This window comes from Labeo rohita, chromosome 2 (genome assembly GCF_022985175.1).
Source record: "Labeo rohita strain BAU-BD-2019 chromosome 2, IGBB_LRoh.1.0, whole genome shotgun sequence".
NCBI classification, from domain to species: Eukaryota; Metazoa; Chordata; class Actinopteri; order Cypriniformes; family Cyprinidae; genus Labeo; species Labeo rohita.
The window spans coordinates 37,905,053-37,930,864 of NC_066870.1; the positions used below are offsets into that span (position 1 = coordinate 37,905,053).

Below are 25,812 nucleotides of genomic sequence, written 5' to 3' on the forward strand. Positions count from 1 at the left end.
CATTATTTACCAAATAAGTATTTTTTTCCCTTAGTCTACTGCATATTTGCATGACACAATTCACACAGAATTCACTTACAAATTAATCAGCTTTCTGTTGGTAAACGCGTTGAAGGCATCGGATTTGCATGACTTGAACCGCGAAATTTGCGCGGGAAACGTTTTCGCGAAACTCCCGCACAACAGATAGAAAATCCAATAAATTAACTGTACGGCTTCAGTTTTTTACTGTGTATTAACTGAACCCAACTTTAAATTACATTTATTAAGCAACCTTTAGCAAGCCAAAGTTAGCATATTTGCATGACAAGAATGTCACGAATATTAGTATTTATTAAAAAAAAAAAAAAGGACTAGTTTTGTCTGGCTGATGCGCCAGAAGATGCGTTGCGCGAACCTTACCTTAAAAGACTAGGTGTATATGACTTTCTTCTTTCGGTTGAATCCAACTGACTCTTTGCAAAAACCCGCCCTCCTTAGTTACTGTTGCCATGTCCGACAAAGAATGCTGCTCTCACGCTACACATCATGTTCTCCCACAGTAGATCAACTGAATCATGAACCCACTGAAATAAACAAAATAAACATGTATAACAGGATATCAGAACATATTTTATTTAAACCGTGGAAAGACGTCAGTACACACAATTTTTCAAGTTAATCTACTCTCCTGTCTGAGTTGTTTGTCAGACATAATGGCGGATTAAGCGTTACGATTGGTCAGATCGCCAGTCAATCAAGCTGTTTGCAAAGTGTCAACTGGAGTTATATTAAAAATTGTCCTGGCTCTACCAAGCTTTATTATGGCAGTGGGCAGGTGTTTCTGTTCAACAGTCCAAAAGAAGTCCAATAAAGTGCATCCATACATAATAAAAAGTGCTCCGACTGGGTTCGACCGAAAGAAGAAAGTCATATACACCAAGGATGCCTTGAGGGTGAGTAAACCATGGGCTAATTTTCATATTTAACTAATCTCGCAACAAATTTGGCCTGCAGAAATTACAGTATAACTATCTTTTAACAGTTTGACCCCCTGAAAGTCGTTGTATAATTTAGATACATTGGTTAGATTCAGGAATAACTCTTACAGCCACGAAGAGAAGTATATCATCCGTGAAAAACATAATGAGGTTAATGGAGTCCATATTTAGAGTGAGCTGAGCTTATGATCCGAGCGGCATTAACGACAAACTCACTGAACCCTCAGATCCGTAAGGACTTTTACCTAACTAGAGGAAAACTGAAACTGAAATCATTAGGCATACTAGAATATATCTCAAGTGTATCAACAGACATCTAACATTGTTTGAGAATACTGAGTAATTGCTTATTGAAGTTGTTTGCACTAAGAGAAATAAGGATTTGTAGCTTCGGTGTTGATCTGAGACTCGGTAAAGTCTCTGTGTCTCTGTTGCAGTGGAAAGAAATGCTGACTCGAGGCCTGTAACCAATAAACTCTAATCCTGGTAGGAATCCACACACACATACACACTTGGAAATACAAGTCAATGCAGTATATACTAGAAACTGCTTATGATGAAAAATGGCATGGAAAATAGTATGCAGTATGCAATTAAACATTTCAAAAATCACATTGCAAAAATCACATTTCAGAAATCACAGTCGGTGCCTTTTGTGTCCCCAGAAAAGAACATGTTATTATTGCCTTAAAATTTTAAACATCATAAATTTAAAGTTGCCTTTGACATAACACATTTTGTTCTTTAAGCATATCTTTTTTTTTAAATAATTCTAAACATTTAACAGCATTTAAAACACCTAAATATCACATTTTTTTCTATGTCCCCATGAATACAACACTTATGAGTGAATTATTTATTTATTTATTTAGATTTTTCATGTTGTTTGGTATATCAGTAATAGTTTTCTCTAATGTACATATATTTTCCAAGTAGTAAATTCATTTTTGAAAAATAATACAGGTTTCTGGCTTGTCCTTCAAAATATTGTCCACCCTGTTATAATCGACTACTGGTCCTGTAAATGAAAGTTGGAAAAAGGAAATTACATCATATCAAATGGCTGACATCATTAAATTGGAAGGAAAGCAGCCAGAGAGGAGCCTCTTATTTGTTAATTGTCTGTTTTTATTTTTTATTTTATCTTTCCATTTGATGTATTCAACTTCAACATGTCCACCCTAATACTTTGTTAAACATTTTTTTTATTAATTTTATTTTTAAACCAATTCTTGTGTAAGTATCATAGGGAGATGTAAAACATGTGAAAAATAATTTTGGTCAGTCTTAGGTATATACATTTAAGGATCCATTTACTAAATGTCTCCAACCTGTTAGCTTTTCTGACTTAACAGGGTGGACATTTGGACCTTAAAATCAGCCATTACACAAAGTGATAACACAGAAGGTCTGTCAAATAAAGAATCAAATGTTTTTTAAGATGCTACTTTTACAAATAAGAATTTCTATTGACTTTTTTTCACATTCCCCTTATCTTTCATTTAAAGGGCCAGTAGCGAAATATAACAGGGTGGACAATATTTTAAAGGACAAGCTAAAAACCTTTATTTTTTATTTTTTTAAATGCTTTAATACTTGAAAAATATATATACATTAGAGGAAACTATTGTTGATATACCAAACAACATGAAATAATCTAAAATAAATAAATAAATAAATAAATAAATAAAATAAAAATCACTTATATTAAGTGTTTTCACAAAGGTGTTATTTATATCAAAGACAACTTTAAAATTAATGTTGCTGAAAATTTTAAAGCAATAATATCATGATGTTTACTGGGGACACAAAATGCATCCCAGGAATGACCCATTTAATGCAAGTGGCATTCGGGTATCCCCAAAATAAATATGGTTATTTAGCTGGTTATTTAGCCATTTCGTTCAGACTGGTGAAAGCACATTGCATTGTGGGACAAAATAAGTGCAGTACTATTAAAGTATTTTTTTACTAAAAATCAGCTAAAATGTGCTCACCCTCAGGCCATCCAAGATGTAGATAAGTTTGTTACTTCATCAGATTTGAAGAAATGTAGCATTGCATCACTTGCAAACCAATGGATGTGAATGGGTGCCGTCAGAATGAAGAGTCCAAACAGCTAATAAAAACATCACAATGATCCACAAGTAATCCACACCACTCCAGTCCATCAGTTAACATCTTGAGAAAACAAAATCAGTTTGTTTGTAAGAAACAAATCCATCATTAAGACGTCTTTATCTTTAAACCATTGCTTCTGGCTAAAAGACGAGTCTATAATCCATAATAATGCTTATTACAGTGAAAAAGTCCATCTCCTATTGTTTCTCACATCAAAATCCAGTCACATATTTGTGTAGAGCTGATATTTTGGCTTGTAAACTGTGTTTGATCTGTGCAGATTTCTCTCCTGATTCAGACCCGACCACTTTTTCACTGGAAGAAGTGTTATTTCATGGACTTTAGTTGGTATTTTAGTTTAAAACGTTTTGATGGATTTGTTTCAGCTTTAGTCTTCTCAAGATGTTAACTTGTCAAGACGTGGATTATTGTGATGTTTTTTAATCAGCTGTTTGGACTCTCATTCTGACGGCACCCATTCACTGCAGTGGATCCATTGGTGAGACAGTAATGGAATGACACATTTCTCCAAATCTGATGAAGAAACAAACTCATCTACATCTTGAATGTTTCTATTCTTTTAAAACAACCATGTACATAAACATTTTTAAAGCTGCACGGTGATATAAAGATCATAAACACCCGTTTAGCTCCAGTAGTTCAATGTTGCCACAAAATATATATGCAGAACTAATTTGTCTTCATTTTCAGGCTTGGAACAATTCTGCTGCTAAACCTGATCCCCCATTTCTTTCCTACCAGAGGAAACAGTCTCTCTCTAAATATGAGTGTTTATTTCAGTTAAAGGCAGTGATTTAGCCGACCACTGTTTAATCACCAGCTCATGCATTAATTAATCTGTTAATGGACGCCATTAATCTCTCTCTGGGGCTTTCAGCATCTGTTTATTTACATGCCCGTCTGGATAAAATCTTGCCTGTTCTAAACAAAAGAGAATAAGACCAATGCATGTCTGAAAGAGCCGGAGGAACATTTTACTGCTCCTGCACTGTTCAGGACACTTTTATCTTGCAATTAAGCATTAGCTTCAGATGTTTCTCCTATACATTTAAAAACACGCAAATGAGTGCATTGTCACCCAGTAGGCGTGTAAAGCTCAAAAGTGAAATGTTTGAGTGTCTCTGAAGTTTCAGAAATCACTGAAATGTTTTCAGATGTGACTGTTTTTGTTCCAGAAGAAACATTTGAGACGGAGCGGATGAAGTAATGCACTAAAGTCTCTTAACATTCACCCTGTAAACGTTGCTGCTGGATGCTGAGGCGAGTTCTCCATCACTCCAGACGCAGCAGAAAACGCTCATAAACGTGACAAATGAACCTGACACACTGCAGCCCTCTGCTTCACATAAAATGAAAAGCAATGTCTTTAAGCACAGCGGCAAAGTTCCAGATAAGTAAAAGCAACGAGATGCACCCGAAGCGCTCGCGGGAAACAGATATACAGCGTCGCACATAAAGATGATCGCTAGTTACATTCTCCTGTTTATTTGATTGACTGGTTTAATACAGTAAACACAGGTTTGAGAAATCTTTTCTCTGATATTACAAATAGAAACATGGATTGCATCATTATTGAGCTGCTGCCAGTGAAAATCTGACCATTTTGAGATGAATCAAATCCTTTTACTTGCTTAATGTGATGAAGTTCAGAGTAAAAGAGGATATGCAATGATGAAAAAAATGCAAAGTGAGAATTAACTGGATTGTGAAAAGCAAACTAGTTGTTTGGCAATTGGTTAATGTAATATAATAGCCTGCAATGGAAAAAAAATTGATAGGATTTATTTTGAAACAATTTTCACTTAGAAATTGCTAAATGTTACAAATAGTTACAAAGAAATGGCAATTAACACACTGAATTAAATGTAGAACTTAAGTGCAAAAACTGAAATGGTATTTTCTTGTTATATTAGACAAAAAACTTCAAAAATATAAAAAATAAAATAAAATAATACTTTTTTTTAACAGTGCATGGGTAAAATGAAAAATGGTAAAAATATATAATATAATATAATATAATATAACATATTATAATATAAAATAATATAATTTATATATATATAAAAAATATTTAGCTAGTTGACAAGGCAACATTTCTCATTTTTATTTAGTTTAACTTCATGTACTAAAATAACTAAAACTGAAATAAAAATCAATAAAAACTATAAACTACTTAGAAACAAAAACTACTTAAAATGACAAAAACAACAAAATCACTAAAATGTTAACTAAAATTAAAATGTAAAACATTAAATATAAAAATAAAACTCATTACAAAAATCCATTAAAAAATTATAACTTGACATAAAATGAAACCTAAATAGCATTTCCCATTTGTATTTACTTTAAGACAAATAACCAAAATAACTAAACTAAAACAAATTAAACTAAAATGTAATAAAGATATAAATTTATAAACACAACAAAATTAGTAAAACAATAAAATGAAAAACATACAAATAAACGTTATTTAAAATATTAACAAAAACTAAAAACTATAATATAAAATATAAAATATAAAATACAACCAAGTCATTTCAGAGGAAGGGTAAGCTATTTCATTTTGATTAATAATTACAAAGCCATTTTTTCTTTGCAATAATGATGCATCATATGCATAGGGACCACAAAACCAGTCATAAGGGTACATTTTTAAAATTTTGTATTTTGTAAGATTTATATTTACAGTCTTTACTTTCTGGCATAAAGGAAAAATCACTAATTTTGACCCATACAATGTATTGTTGGCTATTGCTTTTTTTTTTTTTTTTTTTTTTTTTTTGCAGATGCTTTTATCCAAAGCCACAAATGAAGAACAAACCAATCAATTTGTCAAAAAGCTAACAATATTCACACAGAAGTGAGATCAATATTACAAAACCTTACAATGCCACCTTTGGAAAACGATTTAAAAATTAATGTTTTTTTGTTGTTGTTGAATTTTTTTAACATGCAAAAGTTTTCTATAAGGTATAAGGTCGATCTATAGTCATTTATGAAGTGTCTTAAAGCAAACGTGTGATGATCGGCTCAGTGTGCTGACATTCAGCTGGATCAAACTCAGAGTTTCTTCTCTGTTTATAAATCTCCCCGTGAGTGAAATCAGCTTAATCCAAACGCTCTAATCACACCGAGAGGAAATCTGAGTCATTCGTGCTGCGCCTTCACCTTCTCTCGGGTCAACAGGTGGATTCTGGTGACTTTTCCAAATGCCAGCATCTCCCAGAATCCCACAGCAGATGAAGCACCTGCCGACGACCTACAGAGAGAGAAACCAAATTAAATATGAAATGCAAAAGTCAATGACAGTACAAATCAGTTGTGAAGCAAAGTGCTTAAAGCGATAAATAAACAAATTGCCTAAAGTACTGTTTGAAGTATTGAATAAATAGTGGTGTTTACCTTTAAAAAAAACTCAAAGGACAATTAGAACTAGAAGATGAATTACTAAAATTACTAAAACTGAAAATAAATCCAAAGCAAAATGAAATCTATATATTACGCAACTGTGATCAGCTCTATAAAGTTTGTAAAGTGATGACTACTGGATAAAAATGTAATTTTTTTTATCTGTGTTTCCTTGATTTTCTAAGTTGTTCCTGTGATATCCAGCTGTCAAAGCCATTCTTTTATTTTTAAGAACGCTGTGCTTCTTTCTTCGGCCAAACAGAGCGAGTCTAAAGGCCTTTGGAGCTCATTGTGCTAATTGGCTCGTCAGAGGGAAGGCAGTAATTATGCGTTCGGGTCTGACGGCGTTCTGTCAAACAGTCCCAGCATTCTCTCCGAGGCTGAGCGTTCCCATGCCAACGGCCCTCGGCTGCGCCGCGCCGGAGCATCTGTGTGCAAATGAAGCGCCGACGCTATAACCTGACCGCATGTGTGTAAGAGATGACAGGTGTGTGTGTGCGCGTGCATTTTAATTTGCATCCTTTCACTTTGCAAAAAATGTCACCAGTCCAAGACTGTGGCGTTCAGCCTTCACTGTAAAAATATTTTTCAAAGTCGTCGATAAAATTATTGGCGTATGTTTTATAAGAAAAACTTATTTCAAATAAATAAATAAATAAATAAAATAAATAATTAAATCTAAAATGCAACAGTTAATAAAACTAAAAATACATAAATAAAGTTTATAAAGTGATAAATAAACAAATTATATAAAATTTGTATAGTTACAACTACACTGAATATCTTTTTTTTTTTTAAAAAATCTACAAAATTAATAAAAAAAAAAAAAAAAAAAAAAAAAGCACTAAAATGACTAAAACTAAATAAAAATAAATAAAATAAAATAAAATAAAATAAAACAAAGATATATATAAAGCTAAATAAATATATAAAACAACAAAGGACAAAATCCCATAACAAAGTTCCAAAAAAAATTGAAAGTTATACAATACAATAAAAAATAAAATACAAATCAAATCACTAAAAAAAGATTACAAGAAATAAAATGAAAATAGCTAAATTTACTAAAATGAATCTCAATAAAAGCACATTCAAAATATCAACAGAAAATTTAATCATATGTAAATAATGCTATATTATAATGATGAAAACATTTTATTTTATTTAATGTTGGAAAAAGTGGTGTTTGTGTAAGGGGTGTTAATCTTTGAAAACATAAAAAATAGATTTAAAAAAATAAGTTTAAGCAACTAAAATGACTAAAAATAATATTAAATCTAACTGCTAAAACAAATCTAAAGCTAAATATAAATAAGAATAACAAATAATAAAAATACAATTAAAATTTCTATAAAATTTAAAAAGCAAATTCAAAATACATACTATAACATTAAAAACAAATAAATAATACTAAAATCATAGTTGTGAAGCAAAGAACATAAAGTAATTAAAAAACAAATTGTGCCGTTCAGTCAACACTGTTATTATTTTTCTTGTAATTATTTATTAGCTATTTAGCAATTTTGAAAATTGTTTTTGTTATTTAATCTCATACCGTCTAGGAGAAACAACAAATTTTGTAAAAATCATTTTTGGTCATTGAAATAAAATAAAATAAAATAAAGTTTTTCATCTTTTTAAAATTAAATTCAATTTAATTTTACTAAAATTAAATTTATATATATATATATATTAGATGAAAAACTTAAAAAAACAACAACTAACTAAAATAAAATAAAATAAATAAATAAAAGCCCTTATAAAAGCCCTTAACAAAATTACTAAAACTAAAATTAAAATGAAAATTGAAAACATCAAAATAAAACCTAATTCAAAGTAATAATAAATACTATAATAGTATATAAATAATACTAAAATAGCATAGCTCTGCGGAAATTACATTTATTAATTTCAGTGAAAATAGTGTATGATGTATCTAGTCTGGACGGCTGCGAGGTTTGTACTTTCTCGTTCATGTGGTCGGAAAGAAAAACTGCAATCCGTTGCTGACACTGCTACATAACAAGCGGCCGAAGAAAAGAGCCACAGCAGAAGATTTAAAGAGCAAAATAAAGACAGATGTGAAAGACCTGTTGAATACGGGGCTTTGAGAAGAGCCTGAAGGACCTGAGAAGAGCAGAGCATCTCAATCTTTCATGGCTGGAGAAATAAACCGAATGAAAAAGGCTTTTGTCTGACATTGGCAAATTACAGGGAAGTGATGAATAGGTCTTGCCTGGTGGAAATAAACCTGGCATGAAAATACACATATATATATCTTTCTCAATGCATTTACGGCGGTATGAACCTGTCAAGTCCCAATGCAGATCTCTTCAAAAAATATAAGAGCAGCTGAACATCATCACACATCTCGAGCTAAACGAGATGTTTTATGGCATTTGATATTGCAAACAAGCCAAAAGCCTGTTGTGACTTGCTTTATTGCAGTTAAATGTAATGTTTTTATTTCTTTCCCCTCACAGAATCTACAGTTTAATTGTCCAAAAGCAAAGACTGGCTGGTTTACTGTGAATATAAACAATATATTTATTAAAAGTGACAGTAAAGACATTTATCATGTTACAAAAGGTTTTTATGTCAGACAAAAAAAAATATTTTCATGATTTGTCATTACAACTTTTTCATTTGTCAAATCAACTTGTTCAGATTTAACTAATGGCTTTTAACTTGTGTTAAACAGTTAATTTAACCACATAACCACATAAGTTTCATGAAATATTGTAATAAACTCTGTGTAGTTAACTTAAAATGTTAATTATTAGATTCATAATTTTAAATGTTTAAGTGAACGTCAATTTGAAAGTTTAAATTTTAAATTTGAATTTGAAAGTATCTTTGTTGCTTGAATAAGCTGATACAATGTTTCATCTAAAGATAAGATTTAATCTGATACTATATTTAAAACACTGATTAATTGATAGATTTTTATCAACATTGATAATGTTTCCTGAGCAGCAAATCAGCATATTAGAATGATTTTTGAAGGATCATGTGACACTAAAAACTCATCTTAGACCACAGAAATAAATTACATTTTAACAGATATTCACATAGAAAACAGCTATTTTAAACTGTAATAATATTTCCAAATTTTAGCTGCATTTTTAATCAAATAAATGCAGGAAATCAGCATATTAGAATGATTTCTGAAGGATCATGTGATGCTGAAGACTGGAGTAATGATGCTGAAAATTCAGCTTTGATCACAGAAATAAATTACATTTGAACAGATATTCACATAGAAAACAGCTGTTTTAAATTAAAATATTATTTCAGAATTTTTGTAGGCTTGATGAGCAGAAGAGTCTTCTTTAAAAACATTAAATATATTCTTGTTTTTGAACGTTAGTGTAGATGAAACAGTATAATACATTAATTCATAATTGGTTTTCAGCCAACATATCTAGTTCTAAGAATATTTTTTCAGGTTTAGATGACCACAGACTAGTCAATTTTTAATTTTGCACAAACAAATTTAATTTTCTGTGACAGGTTTTTGAAAATAAAATGGTTATTTGTCTTTTCTGCTGTGCATTGATGTTATTTGTCATATATACTATACTTAATTGGAGCTTTAAAGAACAAACTTAATACTTCTTTCATTAAGGAGCCATTAAATTGATCAAAAGTGACAGTAAAGACATTTATAATGTTACAAAAGATTTCCATTTCAAATAAATGCTGTTCTTTTAAACTTTCAATTCATCAAATAGTCATAAAAATAAAACATCATGGGATTCCACCAAAAGTTTGGGCAGCACAACTGTTTTTAATATTGATAATAATCTGAATGTTTCTTAAACAGCAAATGAAGACTGGAGTAATGATGCTGAAATTCAGCTTTAATTACAGGAATAAATTACATTTTACAATATATTCATATAACAAACAGCTATTTTAAATTGTAATAATATTTCAAAATTTTTCTGTTTTTACTGTATTTTTAATTAAATAATTGCAGCCTTCGTGAGCAAAAGAGACAAAAACATTTCTAAAATTTTATCTCAAACTTCCACAGATTTTTTTTTTTTTATGTTTATTAAGGTGCTTGTCAACAGCTATAGATTTATATGCTTCTTTTGAAGTATTTAAAACCAACAGAACATATAATCATTACCACAAACTAACATAAACCTAAGCAAAAACTCTTTAAAAACGTCATTTCTGATTCCTTTTTACCCTTGAGCACATCCCCAATGGGAGGTTTTGTCAGAATTCTTCACTTCTTGGAACAATTTTGTACAGCTGAGCACATACACACATCATTGCATATTCACACACAGATCAAGCTACTCTTTCTTGCCTTGTACTTTAAAAAATGCATGCATTGTGGATTTTAAGCTGAATAAGACTTGAAATGAACAGATGTGGGTTTATTTCAGCGTGAGCACACTCGCTCTCCTGATATCTGCGGCCCAGGGCTGATTTCTATTTAACTACGCTGCTGATGATGATGGTAATTGCCAGAGAGATGAAGAGAGGTCATGTGACCGAGGGGCCCAGCTGCCAGTGAGGGAGGTTTCATCACACACACACAGCTTGAATTGAAAGCGACCCCCATCAGGACGGTTCATGACCGGAATACTAAACAGCTCAGCACTTCAGAGTCTAATTGAGCATGTGAGGGGTTTTCTCTTAGTTAGGGAGGGTGCTTAAAGTTGTAGCTCACCCAAAAAAGAGAATCGGCTGAAAATTTACCAAGAAAATGTTGCATTCCATCACTTGCTCACCAATGAATCCTCTGCAGTGAATGGGTGCCGTCAGAATGAGACTCCAAAAAGCTGATTAAAAACATCACAATAATACAAAAAAGGTTTTTTAGCTTCAATAAATTGAGAAAATCTATCTATAATATTGCTTTTTATTTTTTCGGTGATCTGGTCTGAATTAGGAGAGAAATATGCACAGATCAAGCACCGTTTACAATCCAAAACAGCTATGGATTATGGACTCATATTTTAGCTGGAAGCAATGGTTTGAAGTTAATCTTAATGATGGATTTGTTTCAGTTTTTGTCTTCTCAAGATGTTTCTTGTGGATTATTGTGATGTTTTAATCAGCTGTTTGGATACTCATTCTGACGGCACCCATTCACATCCATTGGTGGGCAAGTGTTGCAATGACACATTTCTCCAAATCTGATGAAGAACAAACTCATCCACATCTTGGATGGCTTGAGGGTGAGGACATTTTTACCAAATGTTCTTTTTTTTAGTGAACTATTCCTTTAACTAGCAGATTTCCCACTGATAAAAAAAAATATTTAGGGCTAAATTTAAGATCTATATATACAGTTGAAGTCAAAAGTTTACATACACCTTGCAGAATCAGCAAAATGTTAATTATTCTACCAAAATAAGAGGGATCATACAAAATGCATGTTATTTTTTATTTAGTACTGACATGAATTAGATATTTAACATAAAAGGCATTTACATATAGTCCACAAGAAAAAATAAGTCAAGCGTTTACATACACTTGATTCTTAATACTGTGTTGTTCCTGAATGATCCACAGCTGTGTTTTTTTGTTTAGTGATAGTTGTTCATGAGTGCCTTGTTTGGCCTGAGCAGTTAAACTGTCTGCTGTTCTTCACAAAAATCCTTAAGGTCCCACAAATTCTTTGGTTTTTCAGCATTTTTGTGTATTTGAACCCTTTCCAACAATGACTGTATGATTTTGAGATCCATCTTTTCACACTGAGAACTACTGAGGGACTCATATGCAACTATTACAGAAGGTTCAAACACTCACTGATGCTTCAGAAGGAAAATCCATTCATTAAGAGCCGGGGGGTGAAAACTTTTGAACAGAATGAAGATGTGTACATTTTTCTTATTTTGCCTAAATGTCATATTTTTTTTTCATTTAGTACTGACCTTCAGAAGCTACAGAAGATGCTTGCATGTTCCCAAGAACACAAAATAAGTGAAATTTACCCTGATCTTCAAATTCCAAAAGTTTTCACCCCCCATAAATAAAACTAATGCATAGTTTTTCCTTCTGGAGCATGAGTGACCGTTTGAACCTTCTGTAATAGTTGCATATGAGTCCCTCAGTGTGAAAAGTTGGATCTCAAAATCATACAATCATTGCTGGAAAGGGTTCAAATACATAAAAATGCTGGAAAACCAAAGAAATTGTGGGACCTGAAGGATTTTTCAGAAGGACAGCAGCAGTTTAACTGTTCAGGACAAACAAGGGACTATCACTATCAAAAAAAACACAGTTGTGGATTATTCAGATAACAACAGTATTAAAAATCAAGCGTATGTAAACTTTTGAACAGGGTCATTTTTATAAATTCAACTATTATATCAACATCTTTGATGTGAAATATCTTATTCAGGTCAGCATTAAATAAAAAATAACATGCATTTTGTATGATCCCTTTTATTTTGGTAAAAAATTTACATTTTGCAGATTCTGCAAAGTGTATGTAAACTTATTAAGTTTAACTGTTTAAAGCACACAGGTTTAACAAACAAACTAATAAACTTAATATGATGCATATTATTCAGTCAAACATAAATTGGTGAGAAACAAAAAATGATGGCGTAGTATTTGCATCTATTTGGTTTTATTTTAATATTAATCCAATTTTCAAAAAAAATGTATTTAACATTTTTGAGTTACAAAGTAACTTTATAAACACCACTAGTCAATAAAAATGAGAACATACATAACAAAGCGCCAATTTGTGAGCAAATGCAGCTTTCTTTTGGGATCACGATGGGCATTTTGTTCACCTCGCTGCTTTTGTCCCTCCAAACAGCCGTGTTTCCGCTCTGGCTTCCTTTCTCAAAGCCATTAGATTTCCACCAGCCGTTTCCCTGCAAATGACACTCAAATTAAAATCTCATTAACATTTGGCATTTGATTCAGCAGGATGATGTTTTTTAGCTGCAGACTGATTAAAATGCAGTTTGATTACTTGTTCTGAGCACAATATTGCTGCTAACAAACACCGTTGGATGAAAAAACGCACACCTGACAATGTTTTTATGGGTTGGCGGCTGAGCAAGCGTGCCATTCTAAACATTTCCCATAAGAAAAATCTTTTAAATATCTCAGTTCTTTCTCCTAGATTTTTAAATGAAGGTCTTTGCCCAAATAAGAGAAAAAAAAAGCATTTCAGATCTCAAAGTCAGAGATCTCAAACAATTCTTTAAGAAATGATATCTGTTTTAGTGCCTCATTTGTGTTTTTGTTTCTCTGTAAATGGTTAGGAGAATCATCCGAGAGCACTGTGTCTCCTGAAACAGCTATTAAGTTTTTATCTCCATGAATGTCATACTGTACGTGTCATTATTTTGCTCTTAACAGAGCGTTCGCATCCTTCGCGGGGCTATTGTGTTTGCTCATAAAGGTCTCATTTGCATTTGAAAAACATTCATATTCAATCCTTTTCAGATATCAACAAAAATGTTTGATTCATCTGCCCTCTCGCGCTCCGATCCGTCTCCTCATATGAGCGCAAACAGTCACGGAACAATAGTGTTAGATTACAGAGCAGATTCTCGGTGTGGAGGAAGTAATCAGAGCGTATTCAGCGCTCACTAAACAAACAAGGAGAAAACACACGTCTGCGAGGGACGTGAAGGCCAGATATACACAAACCAGCAGACCAGAAACGCATCTGAAGCAGACAGTAAATGCATTTCATGCAAACACTTTACAATAAGGTTTAACATTAGTTAAATGCATTAAATGTAGGCCTGGTTTCACAGAGAGGGCTTGGACTAAGCCAGGATTAAGCCTTAGTTCAATTAGCACATTTAAGTAACTTTTATAAACATGCATTAGAAAAAACATCACTGTTGTGCATCTTGAGACAAAACAAAGGCACTGATATATTTTAAGATCAGTCAATGGAAGTTTCTTTCAGTGGAAACAGCTCAGACTCACGTTTTAGTCTAGAACAAGTTTGACAGGTTTTTCATAGTGTTTTTTCAGACTAGTGGAAAGAAAACATCCAAAAGACACTGTTAAGTGTTTCTTTTATAGCACTTCATTTATTTGTGTCAAATAGATTTCAATTACAATACTTTTTTTTAAACACTGAGCCATAAATCTCCACTTCAGTAGCAGTTAGACACACCAAACTTTACATTTTTATTCCTTTGTATATCCTGAATGTTTTTTACAGAGGGATTTGTTTATATATATAATTTGCTTGATTATATACAACATTTTAATCCTCCCAAAATTGTGAAAATATATTGTTTTCTGTCTGTTCTAAGTATTTTCTTAATTATGGAGTGACAAAAATGAGATTTAGACGTTTCACTTTTGACTCTCATGTCAAAAAATAGGATTTTGAAACGGACTTCATTCAGTATTTAGATTTTTACACTATAAATGTATGCAAATTAGTGCATATTTTATTAAATAATGCCTCATTTGCATATTTTAACCTAACATTTAAAAAAAAAACCTGTAATACAAACATTTTTTGCAATTATCAATGTAATCAATCAACTGGGTAAGTAAGGTGATAACTATTAGTTACATTTTTTTTTACCTAATTTGCAGGGTCTCGTCTTAATGCTGTGTTCTGAGTCCAGTTTCCCTAACTGGGACAATACAGTAAAACCTGACCTAATTTTATCATTTATTAATACATTATTAAAATCAAAAGTTGTAATATTATTTAATGGACTTGATCTAAAATGAACTAACAATGTAATGTTTCAAAAATGTATTAGTAAATGTTTAAATTAATATGAATATTAACAGTTGCAAAATATGTTCAAATAATGGCAGTAAAATAATAAATAAATAACTGTCAACAAAATACCTTAGTTTAATTACTAATTATTATTATTATTGTTGTTGTTATTATTATTACTATTATTATTATTATTATTATTATTATTAAAAATTTAATTCAATATTTAACCGTGATTAGTAAAAGCATATATATTTAAAAAATAAATAATAAAATAAATAAATAAATAAAACTCCAGGTGGAGTTTCTTGACATCCAGGGTACAAAATATTCTAAAAAAAAAAAATAATAATAATAATAATAAGCTATAATTAATTTTTGGTTTCAAAAATTAAATTTAATAAATGTTTAAATTAATATAAAGATTAATAGTTGCAAAATATGTTCAAAAATGGCAATAAATTATAATAATTAAATAATTGTCAACAAATGACCTTTGTTTAAATATGAATTATTATTATTATTATTATTAATTTGTTATTATTATTGTTATATTAAATTTGATGAAGTAACAAACTCATCTACATCTTGGATGGCCTTAGGGTGAGCACGTGCTCAGCTAATTTTAATTTTTGGTTTAAAAAATTTAAAAAATGTTTAAATTAATATAAATATTAATAGTTGGAAAATATGTTCAAATAATGGCAATAAATAATAATAATTAAATAATTGTCAACAAAATCCCTTTGTTTAATTATTAATTATGATTATTATTAATTTGTTGTTATTATTATAATTATTATTATATGAAATTTGATGAAGAAACAAACTCATCTACATTTTGGATGGCCTTAAGATGAGCACATTTTCAGCTCATTTTAATTTTTAGTTTTCATTTAAATGCTGCATTAGTATTTCTCTTTGAATGTACACTTCTACTGGTTCTTGGCAGATTGTCTTAAGTAGTCTTAACTCCATTTTAATCAACTTTTTTTCTATGTATGTCAAATGAGACGCTCCGACTTGGTTTACACAAACTCGAAGCCCGTCGAGTGTATTTGAACAGTCGACTGTTTCACACACATTTGCTCTCATTCAGAGCAAACCGTTCACAATTCAACTGCAAATTACAAGATTACCCAGGAAACACTGCAAATATTCACCACACAGAAAAAGACATGGAGAAAAAGACAGACAGACACATTCAGCTGCCTCTGCTGTTTTAGCATTTCAATGTTTTGCTTGTAAACTTTGTTTATGATTCATATTGCAATTGCAACTGCAATCTAATGCAGTGACATTCAGGTGTTTTTATGTTGCAAACTCACATAAACACGCAGCAGGAATGGTTTAAAAGATAATGAGGTGTTTTCAGTTCTATATGACCTCAGAAGTCACAGACTTCAATTAAACAGCACTGCAGAAGCAAAAAACACTGCTGATATATTCTCTGTCCACAAATGGTTTCTCATAATGACATAATTATGAAAGTTACACCTAAACAGCCTTATAGCTATTTAGAGAAAACAACTCATGAAACTTTAATTCCATAAACAGACACCTGCAATTTACACACATGCATAATTCATAAGGATACAGTTTCATATCGGATATAAAAGGCACTGCTCATTAAAACTATAACCGGAGCTTTACTGCTGCAAACAATCTCACACTGCTGTAAATGACACACACTGAAGGATTAACCAGATTTAATCCTGGATTAAACTCAAGCGCACACACCTGGAAACCGTAAACACCGGCATTAACTAAACTGCGGGAAGATGCAGATTTAGATGCGGTGGTGTGTCACAATCCTGACATCTACAGGTAAAACCGTGTTTAAATATTTCTGTTCTGTCACTCAGTCGTTGCAGTTCAGCATCAGTGGAGCAATAGCGCCTTCTACAGGCAGGCGCGACCAGTTGCAACTTGAATGTGCGAGACTTCCGGTGTCGATGCTTCCAGTTATTTTACGTGTGTAAAAATAGTATGTTACGCCGCTTTGTTGCAAACTGGTGGGACTGTTTATTGTTTTAATGCATTACCATAACCATACACAAACTGGTTTGTAGCACAAATTACTGTAGGCTACTTTGTTATTCTTTTAAGATAGTTGTTTACGTACAGTGGCTAAACCAAAAGTCTCGGACGTGTACAGAAAATAGCTTATTTTAGCGTTGCAAAATAAGTCGGATACACAGTAATGTAAAGACATAAATATAAATAACAAAAATTGTCAAAAAAAGAAAAAAAAATCATCATTTTAAATAAATAAATGAACAATTTTAAACAAAAAATAATTGTATTAATTGAATATTTTAATTGTTTTGACAATTATTGACGTCTGATTTGAATGTTTTTTATATTGTATATAATTTTCCATCTCTGAACGCCACATAAATCACTACAGAGTGTTTGCAAATTTCATTTAATTTAGGTTGTTTAGCTGAAAAGACTTAAAATAATGTACAGTGCAAACACTTTATCATAAGAGCTGTATTTACAATGCACAGTGTCAAGTACAGAAAACAAGAGCAAGAGCAAACAAGAATTTAAAATAGGCATTATTATAGTAAATGCATTTATGTTTATGGTTGTGGTTTGATGAAATGCAGTCAGTCACTTACAACAGTTCAACGTCAGTGGAGTTTTAGCGCCATCTACAGGATCACCTCATCAATCCAACATGCTTTTGACCAATATTGGGAAGGTAGTGACTTGTATGCTTAAATTGTGTGATTTTAGATGCTGTGATTGGTCACCGTTCATTGGTTTCAAGACTGCAAATACAATTAGGAATTGCAGGAAAAACCTGCAAGTTATGGTAATAAAATTAGTAATAAATATATATTTTTTTAAATAGTTTTATATTTCAAAGTGCCACCAATGTTGTCTACAAATTAACATAAGATAAATATAAACAACAAAAATGGCAATAAATAAATTAATAAATAAATTTAAAAAGTTAAATGCAAGTAATGTCAATAAACAAAAATTGTGAATATATACATTTTAAGTAATGTTTAATTAAATTAAAGTGTTACTTATTTAATTTCTAATATTATAATATTGTCATATTAATATTATTAGAAATGTCTATATATTTTATTCATTTCTTAGCAACACTTAGTATTATTTTATAGTTTATTATTGTTATATTCTAAAGTTAATTTTCTTGTCATTACTTGTTTTGTATATAATGCTTTTGCAAAATTGCAAGTAAAAAATCATGCCAATAAAGCACTTAAAAAAATAAAAAAATAAAACAATAAATTGAATGTTCAGTAAAATTTTAAAGCATTTAAAAACAAAAAATAAACACTAGTTTCTTGACATCCAGGTACAGAATTTTAAATGAATAATCCCATAATGCAACATTTTAATATGTGTGATTCTGTGATATTTTATAACACCATACACTACCAGATGCAAAAGCCAAGAATATTCAGTAAAAAAATAACATCAGTTATTAAAGAAAGTGTCTTGTATGCTTGTATTGTGACTATGTGCTGTAACTGGGCAGCGTTCCTTGCTTTCAAAATTGCGAATAAAGCATAAACTGGCAGGGACAAAACTGCAAGTAATGTTAATAAAAAATATAGTTGTAAAACAAATATTGAAAATAAGAATTTGCAATAAAATAATTACTATATATGTTTAAAAATGATTAAATTAAATTGGTTCTGTCCCTTATAAATTGTATTTTGATATACATGTCAATCCATGTGCTGCAGTGCATCATTTTGTGTTTTAAAATTAATTTGTCACAATATGAAATGATGCAGTCTTTTAAGAAAGGCCGATCTCTTATACATTCAGATATACACTGCTGCTCAAAAGTTTGGAATCAGTAAGATTTTTAATGTTTTTAAAGATGCTTACGGCTGTGTTCATTCGATCAAAAATACAGAAAAAAATAATAATATTCTGAAATATTATTATGATGTAAAACAATATTTTCAATATTATTATACATTAAAATTTTATTTATAAATTTTCAGAATCATTACTCCAGTTTTCAAAGTCACATGATCCTTCAAAAATCATTCTAATATGCTGATTTATTATCTGTGCTGTTTAATATTTTTTTGGAACCTGTGATACTTTTTTCAGGATTCTTTGATTAATAAAAGGTTAAAAAGATTTAAAATAGAAATGTTTTCTAACAATATAAACTACTGTTCAAAAGTTTGGGGTCAATACATTTTTATTCTTTCTTTTTTTGAAAGTAATTAATGCTTTTATTCACCAAAGATGTGTTAAATTAAAAAGTGATAGCATAGATTTACATTGTTAGAAAATATTTATATTTTGAATAAATGCTGTTCTTTTTAACTTGGTATTCAGAGAATCCTGGAAAAAAAGAATCACAGGTTCCAAAACAATATTTGGCGGCACAACTGTTTCCAACATTAATAATTCTAATAATAAATCAGCATATTATAATTTCTGAAGGATCATGTGACACTTAAGACTGCAGTAACAGCTGATGAAAATTCAGCTTTGCAACACAGGAATAAATTACATTTTAAAGTATATTAAAATAAAAAACATTTTTTTACATTGTAATAACATTTAGCAATATTTCTATTTTTACTTTTTTTTTTTATCAAATAAATTCAGCCTTTATGAGCATGAGAGACTTCTTTAAAAAACATTACAAGTCTTACTGATTCCAAACTTTTGAGCTAATAATTTTGGCCACCACTGTCTACAATTACACAAGTCATTGTTCAATAAAAAGCCATGCAGCCTTTCCAGTGTAATTCACTCTCTCGCCACATGAGGGCGCAAGAGCATCAATGTAAGAACCTTTGACCCTGCAGCAGATCATCATCTGCATCTGAACATGCTGTTCATTCAGTCCGACACTCAACATATGAGAAACATTTTAAACTGATATGTTCGTAGATTACATGCAAACAAGAAAGAAATATATATCTGTGGAAATACAGACACTAGAAAGTATCTCAGTTCCAGATCAAGAGCAAGTTTTTACATACATCAGCACTTGCATAATTGCTTCAGAAAGTCTTTATCTGATCAGTCACAACCGGTTCCCAGCCAAATGAAGGAATGGCGGATGGGCCGTCTGTCTGGACCACCTCCTTCGAGACTAACCCGAACGCACACACACACACACACACACACACACACCCATCTGCCCACTTATACGCACATACATTCAGACATACACACTCACAGACAAGTGAGTCTCTATGGCAACACACATGACTTCAGTCAGGCTGAATGGAGGCCTGTAATTAATGCCGTCACACATGAACTTATAGTCTCTCTCTCTCTCTCTCTCTCTCTCTCTCTCTCATCCCCAATGGATTGTCACTGAGCTCTGAAATGGTTACTAAAGTCATCTGATGATTTTCATCTGCTGGATAATAAATCAGGTAAAAAAACCTACAGATGCACATTCAGAAAATGTTCAAAGCTTCTCTAGCGGTCTTGACAAACGCAGTCAAATTTAAGTGGATAGATTAAAGGTCAAGTTTAGGGTCAGTAAAATCGTTTTTTAAAAAATTCATATTTTTTCTTCATCAAGGATGCATTACATTGCTCAAAAGTGACAGCAGGGACATTTATAATGTTATAAAATATTTCTATTTCAAATAAATGCTGTTCTTCTGAACTGTCCATTCATCTGTGAATCCTGAAATATAAAACGTGTCACATTTTCCACAAAAATACAGGGCGGCACAACTGTTTTCAATTGGGTTTTTTTTTTCTTGAGTAGTAAATCAGCATATTCAAATGATTTCTAGATCATGTGACACTGGAGACTGTAGTAATAATGCTGAAAATTCAGATTTGATCACAAAAATAAATTACATTTTAGCATATATCAGATAGAAAATGGGTGTTTTAAAATCTAATAATATTTTAAAATTTTTACTCTATTTTTGATCAAATACATGCAGCTTTGGTGAGCAGAAGAGACTCAAAAACATTACTGACCAAGGTGAGACACTGCAGGTGAATAGGGTAAAAAAAAAATAACTAATAGTTATCGCTTTACTTACCCAGTTGATTGATAACATTGATAATTGCAAACATTTTTTGTATTGCAAGTGTTTAAATATGCAAATGAGGCATTATTTAATGAAATATGCGCTAATTTGCATACATTTCTTGTACAAAAATGTAAACACTGGATGAAGTCAGTTTCAAAACTCTTCTTTTTTTGACATATTAGAGTCTAATGTTTTTTAGAGCTCATTTTGCCGACAGACAGAAAACTATATGTTTTTACAGTTTTTGGGGGGAATAAAATGTTGTATAAAATCAAGCAAATTATACATGAACAAATCACTCTCTAAAAACCTTCAGGATATATACAGGAATAAAAATGTAAAGTTTGGTGTGTGTAAGTGCTACTGAAGTTGAAATTTATGGCTCAGTGTAGGAGAAAAAAACTCTTTAAAAATATGGATTGTAATTGACAGTAGCTTTTGGGTGTTTTCTTTCCATTAAAAAACAGCTTATGAAAAACCAAAAAGCCCCAAATCTTGACAGGTGCGTGAAAAAACTGCGTTTTTGCCTGCAGTGTTTCCCCTTAAGCTGTAATAATTTTCTACAAATAACCCAAATTATAGTTGAAGTTTACTTTACTGTAAGTCCAAAAGAAAGTAAAACTCACTAGACAGAAATCAGTCACAGCTTCAGACATTCTGTAGAAAGTGATTCATTTTTAATGCACTGTGAGAGAGAGACGGATCTGATCCTCACACTCGTGGAATGAGTCCATCAACAGGCTTGACCTCTGACCCCTCGGATCAATAGGTCAACTGACCTGTGATTAGTGTGTGATTTTCTCTTCTGAAGAGCTTTTGCTGGGTCACTAGTCCTGCCGTTATTTCACTAATTACACCGGTGTGGGTCATTCTGACCGGCTCAACTGTCACGGCACACTTCGCTTGTTAAACGCCTTAAAATATCAGTTATGATTCAGCAGGGATTCATATACATAATGTATGTATTAAAATTGCATATAAATTTCTATTCATTTACAGTTTTAACAAACTTAATGTGATTCATATTTGTTATTTATACACATATGAAACTGCAGTAATACAAATTACCATTTATTTATGATAAATGCTTAGAATTAGTATAAACCCTGAATAATAAATAGTATAATTACAATAATACACATTAATAAATACATAAAAATAAAATATTAAATAGATAAAATATACAATTAAAGAGAAATGAAGAAAATAATAAACAAAGGGGCAAAAGTAATACCAAAATCAATTCAGGACTAAATTTAATTAAATATTAATTGTATTAGTTTTAGAACATCATTTATTTATTTATTTATTTACGATAAATGCATTTATTCAGATTGCTTAGAATCTGTATAAATAATAATAATAATAATAATAATAATAATAATAATAATAATAATACGCATAAATAAAATAAAATATAAAAAAGTAAAGTTAAAGAGAAATAAAGAAAATAAACAACGTAATACCAAAATAAAATAAAAAATAATTGTATTTGTTTTAGCAAGTCATTTATTCCTATCTATCTATCTATGATAAATGCATTCATTCAGATTGCTTAGAATCAGTATAAACCCTGAATAATAATAATAATAATAATAATAATAATAATACACATAAATAAATACATATAAAATTAAATATCAAATAAATAAAAAATACAATTAAAGAGAAATAAAGAAAATAATAAGCAAAGGGTTTAAAGTAATACCAAAATCAGTTCAGGACTAAATTTAATTAAACACTAATTGTATTTGTTTTATAAAGTCATTTATTTATTTATTTATTTATTTATTTGCTTCTTTCTTTCTTTTTTTCTCTTTCTTTCTTTCTTTCTTTCTTTCTTTCTTTATGATAAATTCATTTATTCAGATTGCTTAGAATCAGTATAAACCCTGAATAATAATAATAATAATAATAATCATCATCATCATCATCATAATAATCATAATACACAAATGAATACATATAAAATAAAATATATAAAGAAAAAATCAATAAATAAAGTTAAAGAGAAATAAAGAAAATAAAAAAGCGGGTAAAGTAATACCAAAATCAATTCAAAATTTAATTAAAAAAAATAATTGTATTTGTTTTAGCAAGTCATTTATATATCTATCTATCCATCTATCTGTCTGTCTGTCTGTCTGTCTGTTCATTCATTCATTTTTAATCATTGTGAAATAAATTACATTTAAAAAGTATGAGGAACATAGCAATATTTCATGTAAAATATATAAAAATTAAAATAATAAAATTGTTAAGATTCAAGATCGTCAAACAACTTGGACTGTAATTATATATTTTAAAAAACAGATTAAAAATATATAAACTTGGTTATAAACACATTCATCTTATTAGTAGTATTACAGTAATCTGAGCTGATTCATGTATGCATGACTGACAATATGCATCACATTAAGTGTATTAGTTTGTTTAGGTTAAAACTGTGAAATCCAAACACATGGATGTTTTATATGCACTTCAACTACATAAATCTTAAACATGTTCTGAGTGTACACTGGGGTCCGTGTGTTGGCAGGAATGACTCGTCTGCTCTAAAACAATGGAAGTGAATGGGCGCCGTGTGTGTCGTCTGCTGTGATCGTGGGAAACGGTTCTGGTCATATTGAGCGGCCGGCGCTCGTCTCCCCAGGCTGTAATTGGCATGTTCACACAACTTCCCTCACCATTGTCCCGCCGCCGAATGGTGTCTGGCTCCGTGACCTCGCGACCCCGCTCTGAATATATGTTTAATTTGGTGAGAAAACTATGGGAACGCTGTGAAAACGATCTCTCAGCTTGCCGCGAGGATGCCGGACACGTGAAGTATTTGTGCAAAATTAAGATCGACTCAAGAGCCGCCGATACGACGTGTTCAGTGATAACAATTCATGCCGCAAATGAGCAGAATCTTTCCTCGAGCCACAATTATTCAACAGCGAGACTCTTAAATGCATGAGAAAGCTGAAGAGTGAGTGTCTTCAACTTGACCTCTGCTTTAAAATGCAATTTGAATGAGCTGAAGGAGAGAAAGACGCCCAGAGGAAAGAAACATGAAAATGAAGAGCAAACTTGTCTGATTCTCAGCTGAATCACTCACATAGATTTTCGTAAAAGATCTCAAACTGTGGTTCTCTATATATCTCCACCTGCTTCAACTTAAAAACTTAAGTTCAGTTGCTGCTGAGCTGAAAATTGAGTTGAATCTTGTATAGTTTTAAAATTAAATTAATTTCTGTATGTAATGGCAAAACATATGTAGCCATTATTTTTTACAGTGACTCTCACTGTATGTCTACTGACATGATTTCGAGTCATTTTTGAGAGAAACTGATGGATTCACTGTGAAAAATCACTGTAGATTGTGTGTGAGAGTATTTTTAGTGTTTGATAGTCTGGGCCTATAGAGTAGAATCATCACATCTGAATATTGGTATATTTTATATCCATACAACATGTATTCCATTAGAGTAACTTCATTAAAAAACATGATATATGAGAATATAAAGTTTGCCAAACATTACTTTTCATGAATTTGAATTGTTCTCACAAAATCAGTCAAAACATGGCATATCTCATCCCAAAATCAAAGGAAAGAAATAAATTATGTTTTAGATAAAGAACATAAAACATATTTTAGAAACACTGATAAATGTACTGTATATCTGAAGAGTTTATTTGCAAAAACAGATAAAAACACACACACACACACAAACTTACACACAGCCTTAATAAAATATATAAAAATTCATGTTATGGAAGATGGAAACATGTCTTAGTCACATTTAACCATAAAATGTAGGAGGAAAACTACTTTTTGGAATAAAAAAAAATGACTGTACATGTATGTGTGTGTGTGTGTGTGTTCTGGTAACAGATTTGTATGTAGAAATGAACTAAACCTAACAAAATCTCCCAAAGCCTCAGTTTGGAGATGTGTTTTTGCAAAAATAAAATAAAATAAATTAAAATAAAATAAAATAAAATAAAAAAAAAAAAAAGGGATGTCAAACAATTAATCGCGATTAATCGCATACAAAATAAAAGTTTGAGTTTGCCTTATATATGTGTGTGTACTGTGTGTAATTATATGTATATATAAATCCAAACACATTTGTGTATATATTTAAGAAATATTTACAAGTATATGTATTTATTATAATTTTTATAATTTCTATTATATATTAATAAAAATATTTCATATATACATTCATTTGTGTGTATTTATATATACATAATAATTACAGTACACACACATATATTAGGCAAACTCATTTTGTATGCGAATAACTGTGATTAATCATGATTAATCATTTGACAGCCCTAAAATAAATAAATAAATACATTTTTAAATATGTAAAAAAAAATTAATAAATAAAGAAATAGTAAAAAAAAAGTAAATATTTTTTTAATTGTAAAAATGCAGAAAGTGTTCTGTTTTATTTATAATTATTTGTATGTAAAAATAATAAAAGTTTTTGCAATTTCCTAATTTTGATAACTGCGTAATTGTGTGTGTGTGTGTGGGCTAGATTACAGTATTTATATTTAGCTGTATATAAAA

The 25,812-nt window shown here is 30.7% G+C and overlaps 1 long non-coding RNA gene across 1 annotated transcript in view; it reads right to left on the reverse strand.

Moving 5' to 3' along the window:
* Window positions 1–13,212: 13,212 nt before the first annotated feature.
* LOC127153897 (uncharacterized) overlaps window positions 13,213–25,812 on the reverse strand; it is a 58,539-nt gene continuing 45,939 nt past the window's right edge. Inside the window, exon 4 of the long non-coding RNA XR_007825363.1 lies at window positions 13,213–13,384. This is a non-coding gene — a long non-coding RNA (uncharacterized LOC127153897). The remainder of the gene's footprint in view (window positions 13,385–25,812) is intronic.